We start from the raw sequence: 22,538 nt of genomic DNA on the forward strand, positions 1-22,538 counted from the left end.
TTTAGTTTGAAAAGGAAGCCAGGTTTATGATTATGAAGCTCTGCATGATGAGTAGCTCAAGGATCATACCTTACTAGGTTTTAATATAGGACGTGTTCACACTCGACAATATACCCTGTAGAACATCCGAAGTAAATTTAAACAAATATAGTACATCCTATTTCCAAAGCGACCCTTATAGATGTCCATGACATTATTGTTATTTTGATAGTGCTCATGCATGGATACTAGTGTGTGTAAGAATTGACACTGTCACAACTTTCATTTAATTCTAAACGTGTCAGACTGTTTCGACTGATAATTTCAGATCCCTTCGTCTTCGTGCTGACAAAGGTGTTTTTGTCATGGGAATTAGGTTGACGGCATTGAAGCCCTTTAAGTAGCGTTGCGCCACGGTGAAGACTTACCTGTGTTCAGTTAGCCGCTCTGGAAGATGAGCCGCTGCTTTGTCTACTGAGGAGGCGCGAACAATAGGTACCACGTCGAAAACCTACGCTTTCATTGATGGGCCACAGCTAAATGCCTAGTAGGACCTTTCCAATTGTTCTCATTTCTTACAAGAGTCCTGAAGCCATTATCTCCTCTTCGATTGGCTTCAGAAACTTTACAGGGCATTAATAAGGGGGAGAGGTTGCAGTGAAAGAGCCGCCGCGCTACGTACATAATAGGCCATCAGCCTATTGGGGATTTGTTTGCCAAGCGCGACGCACGCCGCTCCATCACAACATCTCCCTCGTCTTGTAGTAACACACTTTATTTCACAGCGCGCCTCTCTGAGAGACGCTTCTCTCTCTCCATCTCTCTTTTTAATAAATGAGGATCGAGAAGTTCATAAAGAGGAATCACGACGAACTATTATATTTACCTTTAATCTATTGACTCTTTATCGCAATCTTCAGATAGATCTTTGATAGCGTTGCCCTTGATTGTTTTTTCCTACAGTCTACGGAACGATTGGAATACCTTCGGATAACTGTCATCTCATTTGGACGGCAGAGATCTCAAAGACAAACTCGCTGGGTAGGACTATTTATCGTGCAGCATGAACTGAAAAAGGTAAGTTGAACATCCAATGCAATTCAGTGTTCTTTCTTCCTTCCTTTCGTTTTTCTTTAATTTTATTCCGATATTTAAGCGTGCCTGAAAGTGAAACGTAACCAAATGATGCGGCAGCATGTGAGAGCTACGTTGATTTGGTTTTATATCATAGTGCATTGCCTTTATCATGATTATACAACATCAACGATGCATTCATTTTGATAGTATTCAAGAATAGCAGGATAAAATTTCTATGTTTGTTTACAATCTCTAAATGTCAAATGGTACCGCATTATTTTATTATTGGTCACCATAGGACATAGTACTCGGGCATACTCTAAACGAGCATACATTTTAACGTCTTTTAACGAATAGTGAGAACTCGAAATGCCGAAGGTCATATTGTTCATGAAGTGATGATGTATTTTTTTTGTAAAAGTGATACGAAAAGACAACCTTTAAGACCTGGGGCCTGTCTTACAAAGAGTTGCGATTAATCCGATCCATCGTAACTATGGAAAGCCAGCAACGTTAACATCTAAAATACATGTTTGTTCAAAATATTTTCTAGAAATGATGTATGTACAAACATTTACTCTTTTTTTTTCTTGACAATTCTATTATACTTCTCTTTGTTTTCAAATGACATTGAACAAATTTCCTGAAGAAAAAATATGACATTGATGGATTTCCATATACTTGAGATTGATCGGATCAATCATAAGTCTTATGGGGTCCTGATGTTATTGTCGGAAACATTATATTCCATATCACAAATTTTACATGGAAAGTATAGCCATTAAATTAATTACATTCATCATCTACGTCTCACCGCGTGGGGGTAGTCATGGCAGTCAGAGTAATCGTGATGATTTGACATTTCGTTATTTATTTTTCCCCAACGTACTCACCCAGAGGGGTGACATGAAATCATATGAACAGGACATGGGATAAACTGGACGCCTAGATTAATTTTTATCTGAATACTCTGTGTGGACCGAGTCAAAAGTAGCCAAGGTAGAATTAAGAATCTCTCATAATAGGGATTTTCACAGAATGCATCGAGAAAGCCATTCTTGAATAGCTCTTTCGTCATCTTATAACCTTGATGTGGAACCTGATATCCCAATAGCCGTGAAAACCACTTCTTAACTCGAGTACATTCATGACATTATTGCCTGTGATATGGTTTGTATTGATGTATCTAGACAATGCTTGACGGAAACATATATGCCACGTTTAAATAGTGTATATAATGAAACTGTACCACGTTTAGAAAAGCATCGCGACAATGGCGCGCATGTATACAGCGTGGACACTGACCACAATGGGAAGAGGGGGCGGGGTGGTGAGGATATGAATATGTATATACGTAAACACAGTTGAATTTTGAATGGTAGAAAAAAGGGGTGCACACGGCGGCATATTCAACTTATTAGTGTTCAGTTATTATCTTGGCGCCAGTATCTTAGATAATGTTATATTTTCTATTCGCTAGAGGGGGGTCGTGCGCGCCTCCCCCGAAAACAAATCAGAACAATAATTCCATGTACACGATGTATACAAGAAACTTTTGACATGAGGGTAATCTTTGCGTAAGAATGGAATAAAATGGGATTACCTTTCATACCTTTCAGCCACTATTACATGCATTAAAAAGCGTTACTTTGGATTTATTGAAAGCATTTGTGCTGTTTGGATTCATTGATTGCACTCCCTGAAGAGGAACTTAGCTTTAATCCCTGAGACTGATTCATCTTATTCGTATGTCTTATTTCATTTTGCTTTATAGCAGTTGACAGGGCGAGGACTGGATTGAATTGCGCGTTTTGTAATTTATTCCTATGATGATATCATGAAGTAAATCATATGAAGGGAGGACGTTGTCCCTATGCAATGCAATTGTATAGATATTTTCATTTTCTCTTAAATTTATAATCAATACTTATTAGAAATAGACCTACACAAACCATGTATGGACTCCATAAAGTAGCCTGCCCGTTTAACACGATTTATTTGCGATGCTTGGATTACCCAGAATACAAATTAATGAGCCAACCAAGGTCACGCGGAGACCAGACAACTTCTACTCGTCAGAAGAGCGAGTCTGGTGGTTTACTTTCAAATAGCCTAATGCCAATTCTTCTAATTTCCAACTCGTCCTCTATCATTTGGTCTACCATCAGTTCGCCCTCTATATAATTGCCATTTCTTCCACTCACCTTTTCGTCCATAACCAGTTGATCCAATAGCAATTAGTCCATATACCGCTTTGGTCTAATTAGATTAAGTGTTAATTGTGCGAAATGAGTGAAATTAAAATGGATATTAGACCAACTGTTAATTAATCTAAATTGTCATACAAGAACTGGTAATTAGCTGAAGTGATGATTGGACCAAATGGTTATTAGACCAAATGATTGTTAGACGAATTATTGATGGACGGAATCGCATTAGAATAAACCGACGTAGACTTTGTGCTAAGAGGACGAGTTGGCAGGAGACGAATTGGCAATTTACCACCTGGGCCTGGGGTGTAGGCAAGAAGGGTGTTACTTTGTGTAATTTTTATTTTATGGAGTTAGACCTTTCTTTTCATTTAGCACAAGTCCATGCACATCAACTTGTATTTTAAGGAAGTCACTGTTAATTTAATACCTTACACTTGGCGCCGAAATAACATCCAGTGGTGGGTTTTTATGGTCATTTGTTAGATTGTACTGGACCTTGTCGTATCAAATGTTGTATCTGCTGTAAGACTATTCCATTATCGATATTTATCAGTAATGTTTTATTGTAATTGTGTTTACGGACGCTCTTCTTTAGACTACAGGATGTCTATTAAAAATGTTCACCGAAATTGGTTTAGATGTGGAGGACGGTTAGAAAACTAAAGATGTAAAAGTTGCCCTCCAGGATAGGGTCAGGGTATAGTCTTGAAAGGGCACTGACCATGAAAAGAAATTACAATCAGATGGTATTTTCGTTTACGTTTTTGTTCATGTTCTTCGGCCCCTGCATTGAATAACCGTTTGCTGCCACAGTCGTGAACATGGTGAACGTTGGCATAGTTACGGTAGTTTTAAAATTATATAGTGACCACAAGTAAGGTCATAGATTTTAGATTTAGATTTTATTCATTTTCTGTTCACAAAGCACAACAAAATCAAACAATACATAGTCAAATTCAAAGTACATCAATCGAAATAAGGTATAAACAATGAGAATTAATGCAAACTGAAGTAACTTTGACTATAATAACTATATAAAACAGAACGGAGGGGCTTGCCAAGAAAAGCGAAGCTTGTATGGGAGGCAAGCCCCCGTAACTTAGTTTCAATACGTATATTACAAAACTATAGTATAAAGGAGAGACGGAAGACAGTTTAAAAGGAGGCTATACAAAATATCGAAGGTAACAACGAAAGAGTGAACCAAATTAGAATAAATAATAATAGTAATAACAATAAAAATAATAAAAAATAACAACATGGTTACAATAATTGTGATTATGAGGGAAGAACAGAGGCAAATATAGGGAGAGGGGGTGCAGGTACAATTGGAGGTGCAAAGAAGAGCATGGCAGGTGCGGAAACAGGTAGCAGGCAAGTTGTATGATGGGAGGAAAAAAAAATTGTATATGGTTTTGGTTATGTGGTAGATTGACTTGTTTGTGTAAAGTATTGGCAAATAAGCATCTTTTTAAGGTTATGTTTAAAAATTGTGATGCTTGGGGATTCCTTAAAGGCGTTGGGCAAGGAATTCCAATATACAGGACCAGAAAAAACAAAAGAATTTTTTGCAAGTAAAGTTCGGGTTGGAGGTAGGTGATAAGAGTTTCGTTGTCTTGTAGGATAATCGTGTACAGAGGAGTTTTTGCAGAACATAATTGAAAAAATTGCGGGGAGATCATCTTTATTTAGTTTGTACATAAATTGGCCGAGTTGGAACAGATATATATCATTAACTTTAAGGATTTTGTTTTCAAAAAATAATTTATCTGTGTGACATCTGAAATGTGTATGAAATATTATCCTAAGTGCTTTTTTCTGTAACAAAAGTATCCTATGTAATTGTGTTTGAATTGCACAACCCCATGCCAAAATACCGTAATTAATGTATGGTAATATTAAGGTGTGATATAATGTAAGTAGTGTACGAGATGGAAGAAAAAAATTTGAGCTTGTTGATAATTCCAATATTTCTTGAAATTGTTTTGCATATATTATCGATGTGTGGTTTCCATGACAATTTATTATCAATAAGTACACCCAAGAATTTTGTTTCAGAAACATTTTCAAGGACAGTGTTTTCAAAAATGAGATTGCCAGGCAAACTATTTACTCTATTACTAAATAACATGTAATTGGTCTTTTGTAAGTTAAGTGAGAGTTTATTTGCCTTGATCCATTCAGTCACATGCATGAGTTCAGAGTTAACGATCCTAATAAGTTGGTTTATGTTATCATGAGAAAAGAAAATGTTGGAATCATCGGCAAAGAGTATGAATGAAAGTAAATTTGAAGTTTTGTGGATGTCATTGATGTATGTGATAAAAAGAAGAGGGCCTAGTAAGCTACCCTGTGGTACCCCGCATGTAATTGGAAGGTTGGATGAATTGTGATTATTTATTGATACAAACTGAGTCCTATCTGTAAGGTAGCTCTTCAACCACTCCAAGGTCATAGGTGGCCGAGACGTGTCAAAGATCTTCTGCCCCATTATGGAGCGTTGTGGCCCAGTGGATTAGTCTTCGGACTTTGAAACAGAGGGTCATGGGTTCGAATCCCAGCCATGGCGTAATTTCCTTCAGCAAGAAACTGATCCACAATGTGCTGCACTCAACTCAAGTGAGGTAAATGGGTACCGGTAGGATGTAATTCCTCTAGAACTTGTGTGCGCTGTGAACGCCTAGCTTAGCCGGGTAATTTAGGAGCACCTTGAGCACGTAACAAGGTGGATATGTGCGCAATATAATACCCTATATTATTATTATTATATACCTTGTCCCCCACCCATAAGTTATACTTGACCTAATTGAACGAAGTGAAGTTGTGGGGTCTTTGGGGGCATAATGATGATAAATATAACAATTATAAACGCAGCCTTCATTTCTCCCTGAAAATACATGTATCCAGTGAAGCCATTATAATTAAATTTATTAATATTTTTTTTATTTTCTTTCATGATGACAAACGAGCATCGAACGAAATTTTATCAAGAGTTCACGACAAAGCTAGTTATATGTATTATTGTAATTACCAAAAAATCAACAGATAATATTATGGAACTTCTTTACCAACAAAGGAATTTTGAAAAAGGATGAATATTATATTGAGGCTCTGCACTGTAAAAAAAGGGGAGAATTTTTTCCACCACGAGTGTAATTATGTGTCCAACCAATTTTGGGCAGTATTTTACCCAATGCGGAAGCATATTGTCCAGTAAGGTTAAAAATGAGCAGCAATTACTTTAGAATGGGCAAAATGTTCATAACACTGTATAAATAAAAATGCCCCAAAATAAATGCCCTATGTTGGTTGGACACATAATTACCCTCATGGAGCACCTTTACCCAATATTTTAAACTATTGATAGGAAAGCGATGAAACCTTTGCCCCAATCTCTTTATAGGTCTTACCCTCCAACGATCTTTTTTTGCCGAAATAATGTGGGCTAGTTTGGAAGATAAGGGTACCAAACATGGTAAAAGGCACCGGTGTTGGGTTTGATTGACCGACAAAAAAATGAATAAAAAAATGGATGAAATAAAGCAGTAGGGATCTCTTGAACATCGTTTTCAAGTGAGCTAGTGGCCACTGGCCAGGGCACAATGACATTATCATGATTAGAGGAATGTAATCAATTAAAAATGTGACAGAAAATCGAATTCTGATTGCTTACTGCTCAGGCGTTTGAAAAAAATGAAAACTAATTTGTTTTTATTTGCCGCTGTCTTTTTCGCCTGATTAAAAGTTAATGAGACCCTGGTCATTTGTAACGTGTTTGTGTATTTAATCTCTGTATTTGAACAGAAGCTACAGCAGACAACTTTATGTTTAATCTGCCCAGATTAAGGGGTGGTCAATGTTCACTTTATTCGATTAGAATGATGTAATTGGAGAATAGCCTTTTCAACTTGTGACTCGATTTACTTCGCAGGCGAAAAGCCTAATAATTGCGATTTACTTTGTTTCCTCATACGCACTTTAATCAATAATGCATACACTGTAAAAACTGCGGTGTTAGAACTGACACCAGTTGCATGGTGTTAATAGAGGACCACACCCTGAGGTGTTAAAATTACACCCTAGAGATTAAACGTAACACCAGAGAGTGTAAATGTAACAACGAAATGTGTTGTAATAACACCTATAGGTGTGAAACTAACACCACCAATTTAACACCGGTGTAAAATAACTGGTGTGGTCCTCTATGTACACCGGTTAACACCACAGTTTTTGCTGTGTAGATCATGGAAGAGCACTTGATTCATTCACACTTCGGAGACATATAATCAAGGGAGCGGGGCGAACCAGTTTTTGTTTTTATTATTTTTTTATTTGCAATTTAAAGCTTTAAAAGAAGGAACTGTTTCATGATCTTAGTTATTTTTTGTGAAAACCTGCAATGAAAGTGCTATTTAATAACACACATTAACCTATGCGCGTATCGATTTCTCGTGAGGCCGTCGAATAGTCCCCACTTTGATCATTGCAGATCGTGGAATAGTATTTACTATGCCATGTCAATATACCCTGATCTAACATGTCAACATTACAAAAAGGGCAATTCAATCCCCATGTGAGTATCAGTCGTTCTGTAACTCAGTCAGGAGCAAATACATGCAGCTAACATTTATCATCATGAAAAAGATACAGATATAAATCTCATTCATGTTTTTCACGTTCTGTAATCATTCTACTGACTTGGCTTGGTCACGCTGGTGAGGCCTGGGTCCCGTAACACAATGGTTAGCGATTAATCGTAAGCTTGATTTTCACGATTGATTGTACATTGTAGTCTATGCAATCAATCTTAGAAAAACGTTCTAGGATCATAGCTAAGTTTTGTGTTTCGGGCCCCTGGTGTTGACTCTGAATGCTTGCTTAAGTTGACAAGGGGGATACACCGTGTACAAATACACCCCCAAGTCCGAACGATAAAGATCCCTTTCGTTGACTTAACATCTATTTTTAGTGTGTATTCTTACTTAAAACTGTTTGCGGAGGAACGCCTCGCTTGTAGCGCCATTCATCGATTCGGGCAATCCTAGTCAAAGATACACACTTTAATTGCGGAGAGGTGAAAAGGTAAAACGTTGCACCAATGCTGTCGACGCGAAAGATAATCTTCTCCTTCCATGGATCGAAAATAGCGACAAAGAAAAGTTTCAAAGAGGTGGAAATATAATGATTGTTGCATAGAAAGAAACTGATTGTAGTCGTATTAATTTACACCTCCTTACGACTTGTAGAAGAAAGATATTACTTTGTATGCATGTATCTAAGGTAATATCAGGGAGTTTGGAGTAGACTGGTAATACCCATTTTAAATTCTAAACGCGAGTGATCAATAAGTTATCATTTTCTATTTTTTTTTCTCAACTTTTAAAATAGGAACTCTTCTGTATTTGCATTGTTATATCAGGGAGTCGGGATTGAAGAATTCTTGTTAGCTCTGCCTCGGATCGGATGATGTTGAGTTGAAGATTGAACATAGCATCTGATGAAATCCAAGGTTCGCCAAGTGCTTTTATTTTCAAATAAGTAATTCCCGTTTCAAGTAATGATACGAATGAAAGGTCTATGTAAGTCAATCCGATCCGACAAATCTCAATATGCTCAGGATGTGCTTCTGTAGAACTCGCGCGCCAATCCTGGAATACACGACATGATTTTTCAGGAGCGGCGTATATAGGGGTATCTTTTTTTTTTTGGGGGGGGCTACCCAAGGGTGACGTCAAATGAATCTCAATGGAATTGTGGAAATATTGTACAATTACACAACCAAGATCTGTTCATTTAAACGTATCTTCCTAATTCGATTTTCCCTTTTTTACATTTCCTACTTTTTCGCATGGGGGGTCTTCCTCTGCTTACTATGAAGCCACTCCTGATTGGTCTATTCTAGTAGACATAGAAACTGTGGCATGATAGAATGCTTCTAGATCTATAATGTTTCAATTCTTCGTAGTGACTTTTGCTTAATGTTTTTTCAGGATGTTCATTGTCAAAGGTATAGTACATGTATTTGCAGACGTCGTTTCTTTTAGGGGCGGGTACACTGTAGAAAGTGGCGGAGGGGCGGGGACGAAATGTATATTAACATGTGCAACATGAATCGAAATCTTGTAATTGCTTATAAGACAGAGTGGTTGATTGGACCAGGGGGCTGTATGCAAACAGAGAGATATCAATTTAAGCCACCGACTGTACCTTTTTGAACATTGGTGCCCATAGACTTACATTATTTTGCGATTGATTTCACACATAGTAAACATGGTAAACATGGTAAACTTGTGTCTTTAACGTTGCAGGTCCGAGATTTCACGAACATAAAAATTGCATTGACCAAATTTGCCCCTTTGCACCCGCCGTGCGCCCTTTCGAAGTGCCGATTACATGTTCACATTGAATAATCGTTTTGTGCGCACGACTTGCAAGGTTGTACTTCTGGGAAAAGATTCCAATTTGAATGATGACATACAAAAGTCATCATGTAGCAAATTATTTTTAGGTATTGAAAATTGCGCCTCAATTCCTTGAAGGAGACTGATGCGTTTTTAATCTCACGCTCGGTATATGTATGCTATTTTCTTACGTCATAAAATGTTTACAGTGCCGATGGGTTTTGTGAGCACCATTCGTGCTGAAACAAATAAGAGAAACAGATGGTATCATTTTGAAGAGATTGACGAGGGACGATACTTGAAAAGGTGTTTCCAGACTTTATAGCCCTGTTTCATGAAACTTCTTAACGATCACTTATGCTACATTTCTGTGGTAAAATTACATTTAGCAAATAAAATGTCATCAGTTTAATATACTATCAACTGAAGTGTCTGCCAGTTTTCCATCGAGGGCAGCTCGTGTTCAAATTCCATCGCAGGATCCCCTGGCTTTTAACATGATGACTAAATGGGAAACAAGGTATCCAAGTCTCGCATTACATTCCATCGCGAAGTTGAAGCCGAAAGTGCAAGCTGTCGAAGACCTATCCCGAGCAACTCTAAATACATTTACATCTTACTTTGCTCTTCTTGAACCAAAAATACTCTAGTTGTGATCCCAAAAGAACTAACCCTTTGAACTCCATTTCTCTTAACAAAACACGCCTACCTGATCTGGATGACAGAAGAAGCACGTACCCAGGTTGGACCAAAGTCATGAAAGAGGATGAAATAATCTTCCTCTCTTCTCCCCTCTTCCGATATTTCAAAAAGTGTTTGGAATGTTAAAAAGGCGCTGCGGAAATTCCAAAGACATTCGTTATGGAAATTTCAATGCGCAATCCATCAAAATCATTATTCCAAGGTGTTGTTCCTGAACATAGAGAAGCATTCTGGGGTTGGGAAATGATTGTGTAAAGATAAACGATTTGAAGAAAGACACCTATTACTCCCAGGTCAATACCTCACATGCACAGATGCAAGGAGACATGCATGTTTGCTACACCTGGGTGGAAAAGGGTAATTTTGATGAGTGCATCCTTAAGTGGGCGACTATTTATTGCTCCGATGGAAAATATACATGTTAAGCTATAAAACGTAAAACCTTACCTTTAAAATTAAATAAACCACAATCCTCAGTTTCACATTATTTTAAATCGAAAACTGTGTTACGATTCTAACCCCCATTGGTGGCGGAAGCCAAAAATCTTAGGGGGACCACCAAAATTTTTTTAACAAGCCAAAAAAAGGGGGTTATCAATTTCAGGGTCCCCCCGCTTCCGCCGCCTATGGTCACCCCTTAAGTGTGCCTCTTTACCTTGTTTAAGATCTTACGTTAGATTTTACACCTGCATACGTTGTAGATACTATTTAGTTTTCAGTCCCTACACAATATCGACCACCCCCCCCCCCCCCGTTGTCATCATGGTCACCTGAGAAGAATCTCACTGTCATCATTTGAAATCTCAGAAGACCTACAGTCCTTTATAAAAAAAATCAAGGTCACTTCTCAACGATATCAGTTGTTGTCCATGACCATGAACCCCTTTCTATGCATACATCATGTTGGCTATACTTGGACACCGGATGCCTGTAGCTATTTTTCACTTCCTACCTTTAACTGGATGACATTCCTTTCCCATCCCCAGGTGTATTCTGGACCAATTCAAACATGAGACGTTTTTACACATGGAACTCATGAAACCGGAAATAAAAGAAGAATCTGTCTGCCAATCAGACCCCCTTTTGAAAAGAAGCGAAGTAGGGCGAAGGTATCGTTCACCGTTTACCAGAAACAAATCAAATGTTTTATTCAAGATAGAGGCATTTCACCACCTTGAAATGGGCGTTTTGTTGTGACTGTATATCGCATCAGCTTTTCGTTCTTGATTCTTTGAATTGATTGTGTTTTATTGAATCACAATAAAACATAAAATATGTAATAAATACATGTAATCTTATAATGACTCGAAACAATGTGTACTTTCCATGTTTTCAACCAATACATCATACACATTATATAGTCGGGGTCTTTTGCATGAGCTCTTTTTTATGATTGTTATTTTTTCGAAACGATTGCTCAACATTACCCATTGTAATCAAAATCAATTAAGTATAAATCACGTATTTTGGGGGTTGCCATGTGACTTAAAATTGTACCCAAACAGCAAATATGACCGTCCGATAAGCTTGTGATACGTGACCCATATGCATAGCGTGTACCACTTTCATTTTGCACATTTTTTTCACAATTATGTATATGTAGTCGAAAGTTATTCGTTTACATTCAAAACATGATCGAGTCATGGAGCCACAAAGGACCTATTCTTCCCCACATGTATTACATTTAAAAAAACGATGGAAAAGGGAATATAGGTAAAAAGTTCCCAATTATTTTATTCCCTTTAAGAATGTAGCAAATTGTTGAACGTGCATAAGCTAACTAAATATACCATGCTAACTTTTATCTTTAAACTTTTACTTTTTGCAGACAATAATTGTCAGATTTCGCTTCTGATAAATGTGATTAATGATGATGAACAATAGTTGCTTTAAGAACAGAATTTGTTTCGAGACAACGTTCGTGAATATACCATTCAAGCCACGTATCGTTTTAATCGCCGTTGCAATTGATTTAATTACTTAAACAGTGTTTATGTACAGTCACACATTATGAAACCGACTCCACGCCGACTGATGTCGTGTCATTCAAAGTAACGTTGTAGCTTCTATCGGTCTGGAGTTGGTTCGGCGTGTGTGACCGTGCAGTAAAGAAATACACATGGAACCTCAAATCCTTTCTCTTCGCTCTATATAAGGGGGATTCACCCTGAAGAAAATATAAGAATGTTGATAAACATGGTAAAGGTTTGAGGAAAATCCCGGGAAAATCCATTAAATATTAAGTCATTAGAATTTTAAGTTTTGGATTTGTGGTGCCATATACATGTTCGAGTAACTGCCCCAATTATGCAATATAAAATGTATAAATTTACATTTTCAGTGGTTCGTGGTGACTTTTTTTCAGGAACGGGTGTGAAATTATTTGCTTATTGATAAAGGCCTACTGATGGTACAATAAAAACAGTTTCTGAGAAAATGACATGTCAGTGATTTTTTTTTCTTACGAAAGCTGCTCGCATATGACGTCACAAATCAAATAACGAAAATTCTGTTTTTTAATTCCATGATGGATTTTCCTCAATATTTCGGCAAACTTTTTTTTACAATCTGCTATTTTTTTACAATAGACATTTTGCCAGGGTGAACTTCCCCTTTAATATTCTATTCCTCTTACTCTAACATGTCTAAAGGTCTTCGTAATATTCATAGGCCCTACTGTCGATGGAGGTCACTTTGATAGCAATAGACGGGGCAGTAATAATACTTTCCCCAATCTCCGCCCATTCAATTCCCTGGTGTATATCCAGTTAATCCCCGATTCAGATTGCTTCCTTTAATTACCTGAAACAAAAAGGTCTCTTCTAATTAAGGATGGATCATTCGAAGTGGTTTTCGAATACTAATGCAATCCATGCTTGTACTTTGCCGGAGAGTACAAGTCATGGACGGTGGCTAAAAAGGCCATTGCTTTTTATTTTTAGCCTTGTCCCCTCGTCAGATACGGCGGTCAGTGCATTAGTGGATCCACTGTCATTGACTTTTATTTATTTGTGTCATAGGAATGAAAGCGATATTCACCGATGTCAAACTCAATCCATGTCACACGGGCATGGGGGGGTCCTTCTCTTTTTGGTGGAACCATGGGGGAACCATGTATAGTGAGGGTATGTATGTGATCCGAGCCACGATTTGAAAATGATGGGTAGGGGGGGGGGGTCTTTATCAATATGTCAATTTCACAATTAATTACATCCCTCTACCCCTATCCCCCTCTTTTTTGCCCCCCTTCTTGTTTGCCTATTAGTGTACCGGTCGTGTGAACATGAAATAGATTTAAAAGTCAAGTCCAACCCAGGAAAAAAGTTGATTTAAATAAATAGAGAAAAATCAAATATGAATAACGCTGAAAACATAATCAAAATCGGATGTAAAATAAGAAAGTTGTGACATTTAAAAGTTTCGTGTATTTTTCACAAAACAGTTCTATGCTCAACTCAGTGATATGCAAATCAGAGAGTTGATGACACCCACTCACTATTTCTTTTGTGTTTTATTGTTTGAATTATACAATATTTCAATTTTCATGAATGTAGCAATTAGGACCCCTTGCTTGAACCACAAAATGTTAAAATAATGGAATTCCACGTGTTCAGAGAGGAATGAAACTTTGTTCCACATGCCAATGACGAGAAAATCAAAATATTTCATATTTAATATAATAAGATACAAAAGAAATAGTGAGTGAGTGATGTCATCAGTTCCCTCATTTGCATACCGAACAGGGTGTGCATATAACTGTTTTGAGAAATTAGGCAAAATTTTGAAATATTATAACTTTCTTATTTTACATCTGATTTTGATGAAATTTTCAGTGTTATGCTTGTTTGATTTTTCTCTTTCTAATAAGCTTTTTGTTGGGATAGACTTGTCCTTTAAGGATGTAGGCCTATGAGTAGTCTTTAATTTTTACTCATTAAATTGTCTTGCACCTGCATGTTAACTGTGTAAATTACAACCAATGCTACATGTCAGTGCACCATTAACATTTTGAGAAGTAATCTTTCCACTTACATTGCTGACAGACACAAGTACCCCCACTTCAGATCCCGTAAGTGCCTCTCAATTCCTTCATTTTAAACGAACCACTCTTTCCATTGCCAGGAGGGATTTAAAAGATCCATACTATTAATCTTATTTAAGATATGTTCTCTATTATGTCTTCCAAGCTCTCTTTATTGAACAAACAGCAGGGAATACTCCCGATTTCCTAGGCTTTGTTTTTCTTTATATGAAGGAATACTCAGTGATGATAATGGGGGAAAGTGTGTGTACATGTAAGTACATGCGTTAGAATTATTATCTTTAGTATTATATATTTATAAGATTATTACAAATGGTTGCTGCTTCTTATTCATTTGAGTTAGGCTTTTGAACTACAAGCATCGGCATGAAGATTGGGGAAAATGTGAATATAATTTAAACTGGTCCGGAAACGTAGTTTGGCAACATTATTTATAGCTTGATTTAGACATCAGGATTATACACCTTCTTGAATCACATAAACCAGTACATGTAATCAATTCAACAGGCATGAATAGGTAGAACACAGACGACAAAGCTTACTATAATGAATATAGTATCTCCGTGTTATATTTCAAGGTAATGCTAGAATTTCAATGAATTTTGAATGTATATTGGTCAAAGGACCTGTCGTAAAATGTTACATTGATTGCTGTGCAGGATCGATACATCTTGTTTGTCGAACTCGATGTAGCGTTTCTGGGATGAACATTTAGTATTCTTGTGAAACATTGTTAGGGTCTCTCTAAAAGGAGTTGGAACGGTGATACAAAGGGGGTATTATCCGAAGGACTTTAGATGTCTTATAGAGAGAATGAATAAAAGGATGAACGAAGGAAGTTTCTTATAATGTTATCGAATGATCTGCACTCTTTCTTGGGTACACAATCGAAAATATGCTCGGGCACAATAGGAATACAGTGACAAGTTACAGATAATGGTTTTGGCATCGAACCGACTGTAGGGGCAAGGTGAGTGTTTAGGAAGAGTTGTTTCTCTTCTTTGATCGTTTGCTGTTTATTCGAAAGTCATAAATCAAAAGAAACTACCTGTCTTCAATCAATTCATTATTTGCCATTTGTCAAGGTTGAAAAAAAGCATGCCTCGATACTTCCTAGCACCGGATGATATTGATTTTAATCTTAAAATAACCAGAAGCATGATACGATAAAGCTTAAGATGTTCCCAATATAAATCTGTATTAATGACAGATATTTATTCATTCTGTAAATTGTTTTAAATCTATGTATTATAAACAAATATCTTTTCTCATATAAGTTCATGGGAATATACAGGACTCATGGACGTATAATCACTATGATTATAAAATCAATGTTTTTACCCCGCCCATAGATTTATTATACTCATAGAAATACATCAATTTTATTCTATTTGTGTCTTTTGATTGAAAAAAACAACAACCTATATTACGAAACAACTATATTATGTTTGTGTGTTTTCGTTGAAAAAAGACACCATACACCAAGCAGGTGAGTGCGTTTGTTGTTTTCTAAGCTCTACTCGATGCACTTGCAAGGTTAATTGCCGAGTTATAGGCTTGATATGATCTGTTCGTCCATTAGTCGGTTTGCTATGACTTTGTTCAATGTTGTACCTTGAAAACCTCGTCGGGGGTTGCAAAATTCAACCCCATTTCCAGAAACAACCGTCCGAAAAAAGGGGAAATAAAGAAGGAAAGAAATGGCCCTATGAAGCACCAAACTGTCAGTCCACTTCGCGATGGTATCATATTTTAGCATTCACTTCAAAGACGCTTTGTGGAACGTTCAGAATATTTTATGTCTGTCGAATCACAGTCGTTTGCCCAGGACGACGCTGCCGTTTGATTCACCGATCCTCGACCAAAGATACAGGGCTTTTGACAAAAGATTATCTGCGTCATAGGAAACGTCTGCGAAGTGATTGATAAAATGCCCTGGTATCTCAAGGGTCCGACGAGAGTGTTGGGTACACGATCGGAACAAGATTGCAATATGTCGCCCCCTCTGTCATCAGGGGCGTCTTGTAACACATTCTTCCAGGGTTCCGTTTCTGGGTGTTGTATTTATAAACCACTATCGGTTCTCAGACCTCAGACCAAGTGCCATGACCCATTTAAAGACCAAAGGCGTAGCCAGTGGTAAATGTTGTACCCCCGAAATATAAGGGGATGAAAAATACACTTGGTAAGTGTAATAAGAGTGGTATCCTACATGTCCTACTTCAATGAGTGAAATGACATTGCTTCTCATTGCTCCTAAGTTACCCCGGCTAAGCTACCGATTCCACTCCTCACGGCTTTTTTTTTTGGGGGGGGGATGGGGGATTACATTCTGCCTGGAGCCATTTACCTCACGTGCATTGAGTGCAACACCTTTCGGATCAATTTCTCGCTGAAGGAAATTACGCCATTTCGGGCATGGCTGGGACTGGAACCCTCGACCCTCGGTTTCAAGACACCGCAGCTGCAAAGCTACATTTCGACCTATATTCAACGATTCTCCATTTACGTTCCCCATCGGTTATTCATTTTTCTCAGTTTCAACGTAGGAACCTATACACGGCTTCACTGAGGTAGAATAATAAATCGAAATGGGAAGAAATGGAAATAATGTCTAATGGCTGATCCGGTGGTATCGTTTCGGTCTTCTGGTCGGTGTAGTTTTCTTCTTTTTTTCGTTCACGTAGGTGTTGTTTGTGTCAATTGGAGTATCCCAAATATGCCATTTCTGAAAACTGGAACTCTTTCAAACAATGAATACAATGGAGTTAATCATGTAATTACATGTACTTCATTGTAAATGCTATCTCATGATCCGTCATTTAGAACGAACACAAATCGTTTAGTGCTTATTGGTATTTACTGGAAGTTTTGTACGACGCTAATGGTCTTTAAGTCTTTGTGTGTGACCACAGTGTTTTTGAAGCACCTTGGCAAAACTGTGTATCGGGCCATTCCTATATGGATTCTTACATAGTTTTCATAACATGTATGCGTATAAATGGATTTCTGATCTCGTAGTGATACTCTTTCAACAAACTTTCATTTATGACAGAGGGCAAGAACCCCCCCCCTCCCCCACCCGACATTGGAAGTGAACACATTGAATGGCAGTCGGGCAAGCACGCACCTGCCCACTTCCTCGAGAGATCCCCCACGCAAGATACACATGAGTTGCAATACCATCTTCTCTTAGCAGAGCCAGACCAGTGCACAGAACCGATACGAGGTTGCCTGGATAATGTCGTGACAATCTAGAACATGGATTGAGGTTGCGTTTCCCCCATCAACGGAGAAAGGTTTTGATCATGCTGATTACTTTGGTATAAGCCAGTTCGTAGTTCCTTTCTGCGCATGATCAAAAGATTCTACGCATGATCAGAAGAAGGTCATTTGTACTAAAGTAACATGGTGCTTTAAAATCTAATGAGATAGGCACCAACTTTGATGTCTTGATTATTCATATATTCTTTCTAATTGTCGTTTTCATTTACATCCACAAAAAACAACAATGCTTCCACGAACGACTGGTATTTCAGTTTGTCAAGTACATTGTGCAACATGCTAAGATGTGCATTCAAAGTAGGAATGCAACAGATACCTTCATTAAGTGTTCATTGAAGTGCTATTCTAGTCACCTGATCTATTCAATTTCTTCATCCTGCTATGTAAGGCAAGCTTACGTAATATCTTGCTTTGAAATCTGCCTATCATAATGAAAGAAATGAAAGGTCATTTGACCAAAATTGCCCATGAAGTAACTACGAACTGGTCTATTGTTCTCCTTGGATTTACTCCCTTCTCGCAGCCGCCATAACCTCGGTTGTTATCTTGTCGCATGAATTCGATTTTAATGACCTATGACTTAATTCTGTAGACCTATATTAATGTTATTAGGTCGATGATATTGATGATTATGCAATATACTGTGTATTGAATTTGGCCAGTCACCTTCGGAGTTAGGTAATGTGATTACTGAAAACTCCGGCCATGCATGATGTTAATTACTGTAGTGTTGGGATCATCACCCAAGCTTCAAACAGGTTCTATGTCGACGGTTTTGAAATCATGGATGTTATGTTTCTACATGTAGTCATTTAGTTGATAATATGAATACAGAGTGCAACTATGTCTCTTGAAATGTTGTATTGGTTATGATGACGCCCCAGAATAAGCTCTTCCTGGATATATATCTCTACTTCGATTGTGACATTAATGACCAGATGGTTGTTTGATCCCCATGTGTTGAACTTAAGCACCTCTAGCAGTTCTCCTCCAGGACAATTCTCGCATTTTAATCGAAACTCATCCAATAACACTTTGAATATCATCCATCGCCGACTTTATCTCTCTTTTTTTGGTCACTCCGAACGTTTGGCGCCACTTGAAAACGGGAAAGTTTTAAGTGGGATGTTCGTCGTTCCGCTATGTTTAGCGTGCAGAGTCCATCCAGGAGACAACCTGATTCTGACAAGGACCCCAATGGTCCTTTTAACTCCTACATGTTCTTCTCTTGAATGTGTAGGTCTGAAAGAGGGTGTGCATGCTAATAAGATTCACTTTGTTATTGTTAATTCTATTGGTTTTCTGCCGTGTTTGTGATCTTGGTTGCGTCTCGCCACCATTCTCTGATCTATCGCTTTGAAAATTTTTTCTTTCTCTCCTTTCACTCTACCTTCTTTAATTAATGATCCACTTTCTTTTTTTTTTAAATTCAGTTAAACCATTTACGTGATTTAGAAAGTCCATACTAGCTTGATGTAAAAACAATAATACAAACACTCGTGAAAGTCACACTGCTGCTGATCTAAATGTTCGCGTCCAGAAATATTATGTGTCCATATCACTTAAACCCCATGTGACATGAAACCCAGACAACGCAACTTGCATCAAGCGTTTAATAAGATATGTTTTACAAATATAGCATCATTCAAATATCTAGGTCGGGCCAGTCCCCTGTGTATATCGATGTATTGAAGAAACAATCTTTACACAAGCATGGAAGTCGTTCTTCCTTTGCAACATTATCTGGTCACTATTTTTGCTGTACCAGGGAATTGTTAGTGAGACTTCGTCTCTACAGTGCGTATCAAAAAAAAGTTAACACTTTGAAAAAACCCTGTAAAATTATAAATTTGTAATATCCTGAAGATTTTTCCACATTTTAACATTGGTACAGATCCATTTAAGCAAATGACGATATAACTATCGAAAAATATTTCCGCTTGAGTGAGCACCACTTACTTTTGAAAAATTAGTGAAAAATGATTTGCGCAGAACTTTAAAATAGCTATGCGAATAAAAGTAAACCTTTTTCATGAAGAACACGTAGAATTTAGCAAGTAAAATTGATTTTAAGATATCTTTGACCTTTTCTAACTTCGAAGAGTGCATTGCGCCCCGCCCCACTCCCCCACACGCCAAGGCCATCAAGACGATATTTGATTTACACTGAGCTGTGATTTACATAAAATGAATTAGGCTTGATTTTCATTTTGTTAATCATTGTCAAGCTTGGGAAAAGTGTGGAGAAACAAGTATTACATGAAATATTAAATGTCAATTTACTTTAAATAACAAAAACTTAGTGAAAAAGTGCTGGAGATGTCTGATGTAAACTGTTGTTTAGATTCAGTTATGTCATCAGATCCAGCTGGCACAAAAAGGGTAAAAGTTGTGCTTACTAATTGTTGAAATTTCAATTTGGGTGGCAAATTTGTTTGAAAATGCTTGAATGTGTCTGTTTTATCTTAATTGACTAAAAGTGCAAGGGAAATGTAGGAAATATGTGTCGCAGGGTAAGTTTGATTTCGCCCTTTCCCCTTGACACTGCGTGAAAACGAGCATTTCTGCGCAAACAGATTTCTGCGAGCTTTACAAAAATAGACAGTGCTCACTCAAGTGTAACATTCTGTCAAAACTTTTACTTTCATTGGATAGATGAGACCCAAACCAAAGATTATATGTGAAAAAATTACCCACATGTTGTATATTTTTTAATTCCCAGAGCTTTTTCAAAGTGTAAACTTTTTTTTTGATACGCACTGTAGTTATACTGTCTTTTGGAGGTGGTAGCTTGTGCGTGAACTTTTCCTTCTACTGATTTTTGTCTTTAATCTTTCCGTAACCCAGAAATCTTTTTACAGTATCACCTCAATTAATAAAAAAGCATAATTATTCACCTAGGTAAATCGGTTTTCGAAGTAATTTTTGTCGAAAGTAAATAGTGTTGCGTTTGCTGTCTAGATCATGATTAGGACTGTATCTGTATATGATCTTTGACTGGAATCCTACAGTAGTTGATGCTTGATATACGGCGATGACATTATTGTTTCCTACCGATATTGATGTAGCTAATTGGACACTCGGTTATTACCTACTATCGATCCGGTTCGCCACTCGTCACCCAACACAATTATCCAGTGGGTGGCCATATATTACTATCGATCTTTGAATAAATGTTATTGACCTATTTGGTGTGGGCCTTGATAAATCATAATTGTGTCACGTATAAAATGATCGAATCGTGGTTGTTGATGTGATGCGGGGTTCTGAAATCATGTGGTGGATTAATCGATGTTTGCTTCGTCCTGTTGTTGTTATCGTTTTATTTTGTGGTATTTTCTTTTTTTGTGGTTATTTTATGATAAATATGTTTTAATTCATTCAAAGGGTATAAATCTTGATGCGTAGCATACACGGACATGGCTGAGGCAGAGTTGAACTTTGAAGGATTATGAAGTCTTGGATTTCATCGATGAGAGGGTGAAAAGTTTCCAAGGTCAAAATTGTGAATCTAATCATTTTTAGTAGTACATCTATGAAACGATTAATATACGTGTAATACAAGAATAAGTTTTCTTTATCATGGGCTTCATTTTCTATTTCTCTATCTAAAATTAATCGGTCTGGATTGCCGATCCAGGTTACTAAACAATGTCATATAAATTCTATAATTTTCCACTCTCCGTTGCTCGGGCATGGCGGGTAATTGTCACCGTGTGAACTTATTTGCGTGAAAAGGTGATCGAAGAATCAACAAACAACAAGAAATAGGGGAAATTTCAAATTTTGTACTTTGATAGTGCACTCAATTGTACATATTTATACATGGGTACTTTTAGAGAGTTCACTTGGCCACCCCAGTTTGAGTGGCATTTCAGATCTCAAAGACCTCTCCTAATTGTTTCTCAATGTCCTCAGGCAAATAAAACTCGCGTCGTCCTCCACCTTTTCTCTTATACTTTTTGAGGGGGGGCGAATCGTTATTTTTGCGTGAAAATAGATAATACCTAGCTCTTCCTTGAGGGGTCATTAAAGTAGTTTACTTTCTCCCCACGGTGAAGTGTCCAGCAATTGCATTGCATAAAGCCTATGGTCAACATCCCTGTCGTGTGTTTACCGAGCTATTTCGGTGTCACTAGACAACCAGCATACCCAAGTGGCGTATTACTTAGCTGTATTTGTTGGACAGCTTTCCCGCCTTTCATCCTCTTGCAGGGTTACTAGACCGCGTCGCGTCCGCGGAGATTGGCCTATAAAGTAAAAGAGGAAGGGGCCGCTGCCGCTGAGAGTGTCAGAAGTGGGATAATAATCGAGGGTCGGTGTGAAGTGGTTCGATCCAACAGTTTCTCGAGTGGCAGTGGCTAACAGCAGGCAGGAGATAGTAGCGGCGTGGGCTCCTCACCTCAAACCCATGTTTTGATCTAGCATCTTGGTGTAATGGACTCTTTATATTGGAATACAAATACAAGAAGTGTACTGTGAGTAGGTTAGTGATTCCATTGGACTGTTTGATAATACTTGGGTTGTTTACTACGTAGTAAGAAGTTTTTAATGTTGGAATTGAATTTCAATATAAAGCTTTTGAGTTCAACGACGAAAGTTCACTTTTATTACCTCAAAAAAGGTGTTCATTTACCAAATATATGTATTGATGTCATGGTCAAATGCAAACATACAGTCACTGCTCGATTGACCTTTGTCAGCTTTGAACCCAGGGTCTACTGAATAAGTTTTGCATTCATCGAAGTATAATATGTCCTTATAGCATGATAACGCACTCTGTTCACTTGGCCTAAACCCTTTCTCCCATTTTAGGAAATCAAATTAATATTCATTCTA

The 22,538-nt window shown here is 37.6% G+C and overlaps 1 protein-coding gene across 3 annotated transcripts in view; it reads left to right on the forward strand.

Annotated features, from left to right (window-relative positions):
• The first annotated feature begins 378 nt into the window (after positions 1–378).
• LOC121425084 (D(1) dopamine receptor-like) overlaps positions 379–22,538 on the forward strand; it is an 89,631-nt gene continuing 67,471 nt past the window's right edge. Inside the window, exons 1-2 of one of the 3 annotated variants that reach the window (XR_005971472.1) lie at positions 379–1,056; positions 8,658–9,533. The gene's annotated coding sequence lies outside the window, so the exon portion shown is untranslated. Of the gene's footprint in view, positions 1,057–8,657; positions 9,534–21,914; positions 22,186–22,538 lie in introns of those variants that run through there. The other 2 variants (XR_005971474.1, XR_005971473.1) reach the window with 2 other exon arrangements.

The sequence above is a fragment of the Lytechinus variegatus genome, chromosome 12, assembly GCF_018143015.1.
Source record: "Lytechinus variegatus isolate NC3 chromosome 12, Lvar_3.0, whole genome shotgun sequence".
In the NCBI taxonomy this organism is placed as follows: Eukaryota; Metazoa; Echinodermata; class Echinoidea; order Temnopleuroida; family Toxopneustidae; genus Lytechinus; species Lytechinus variegatus.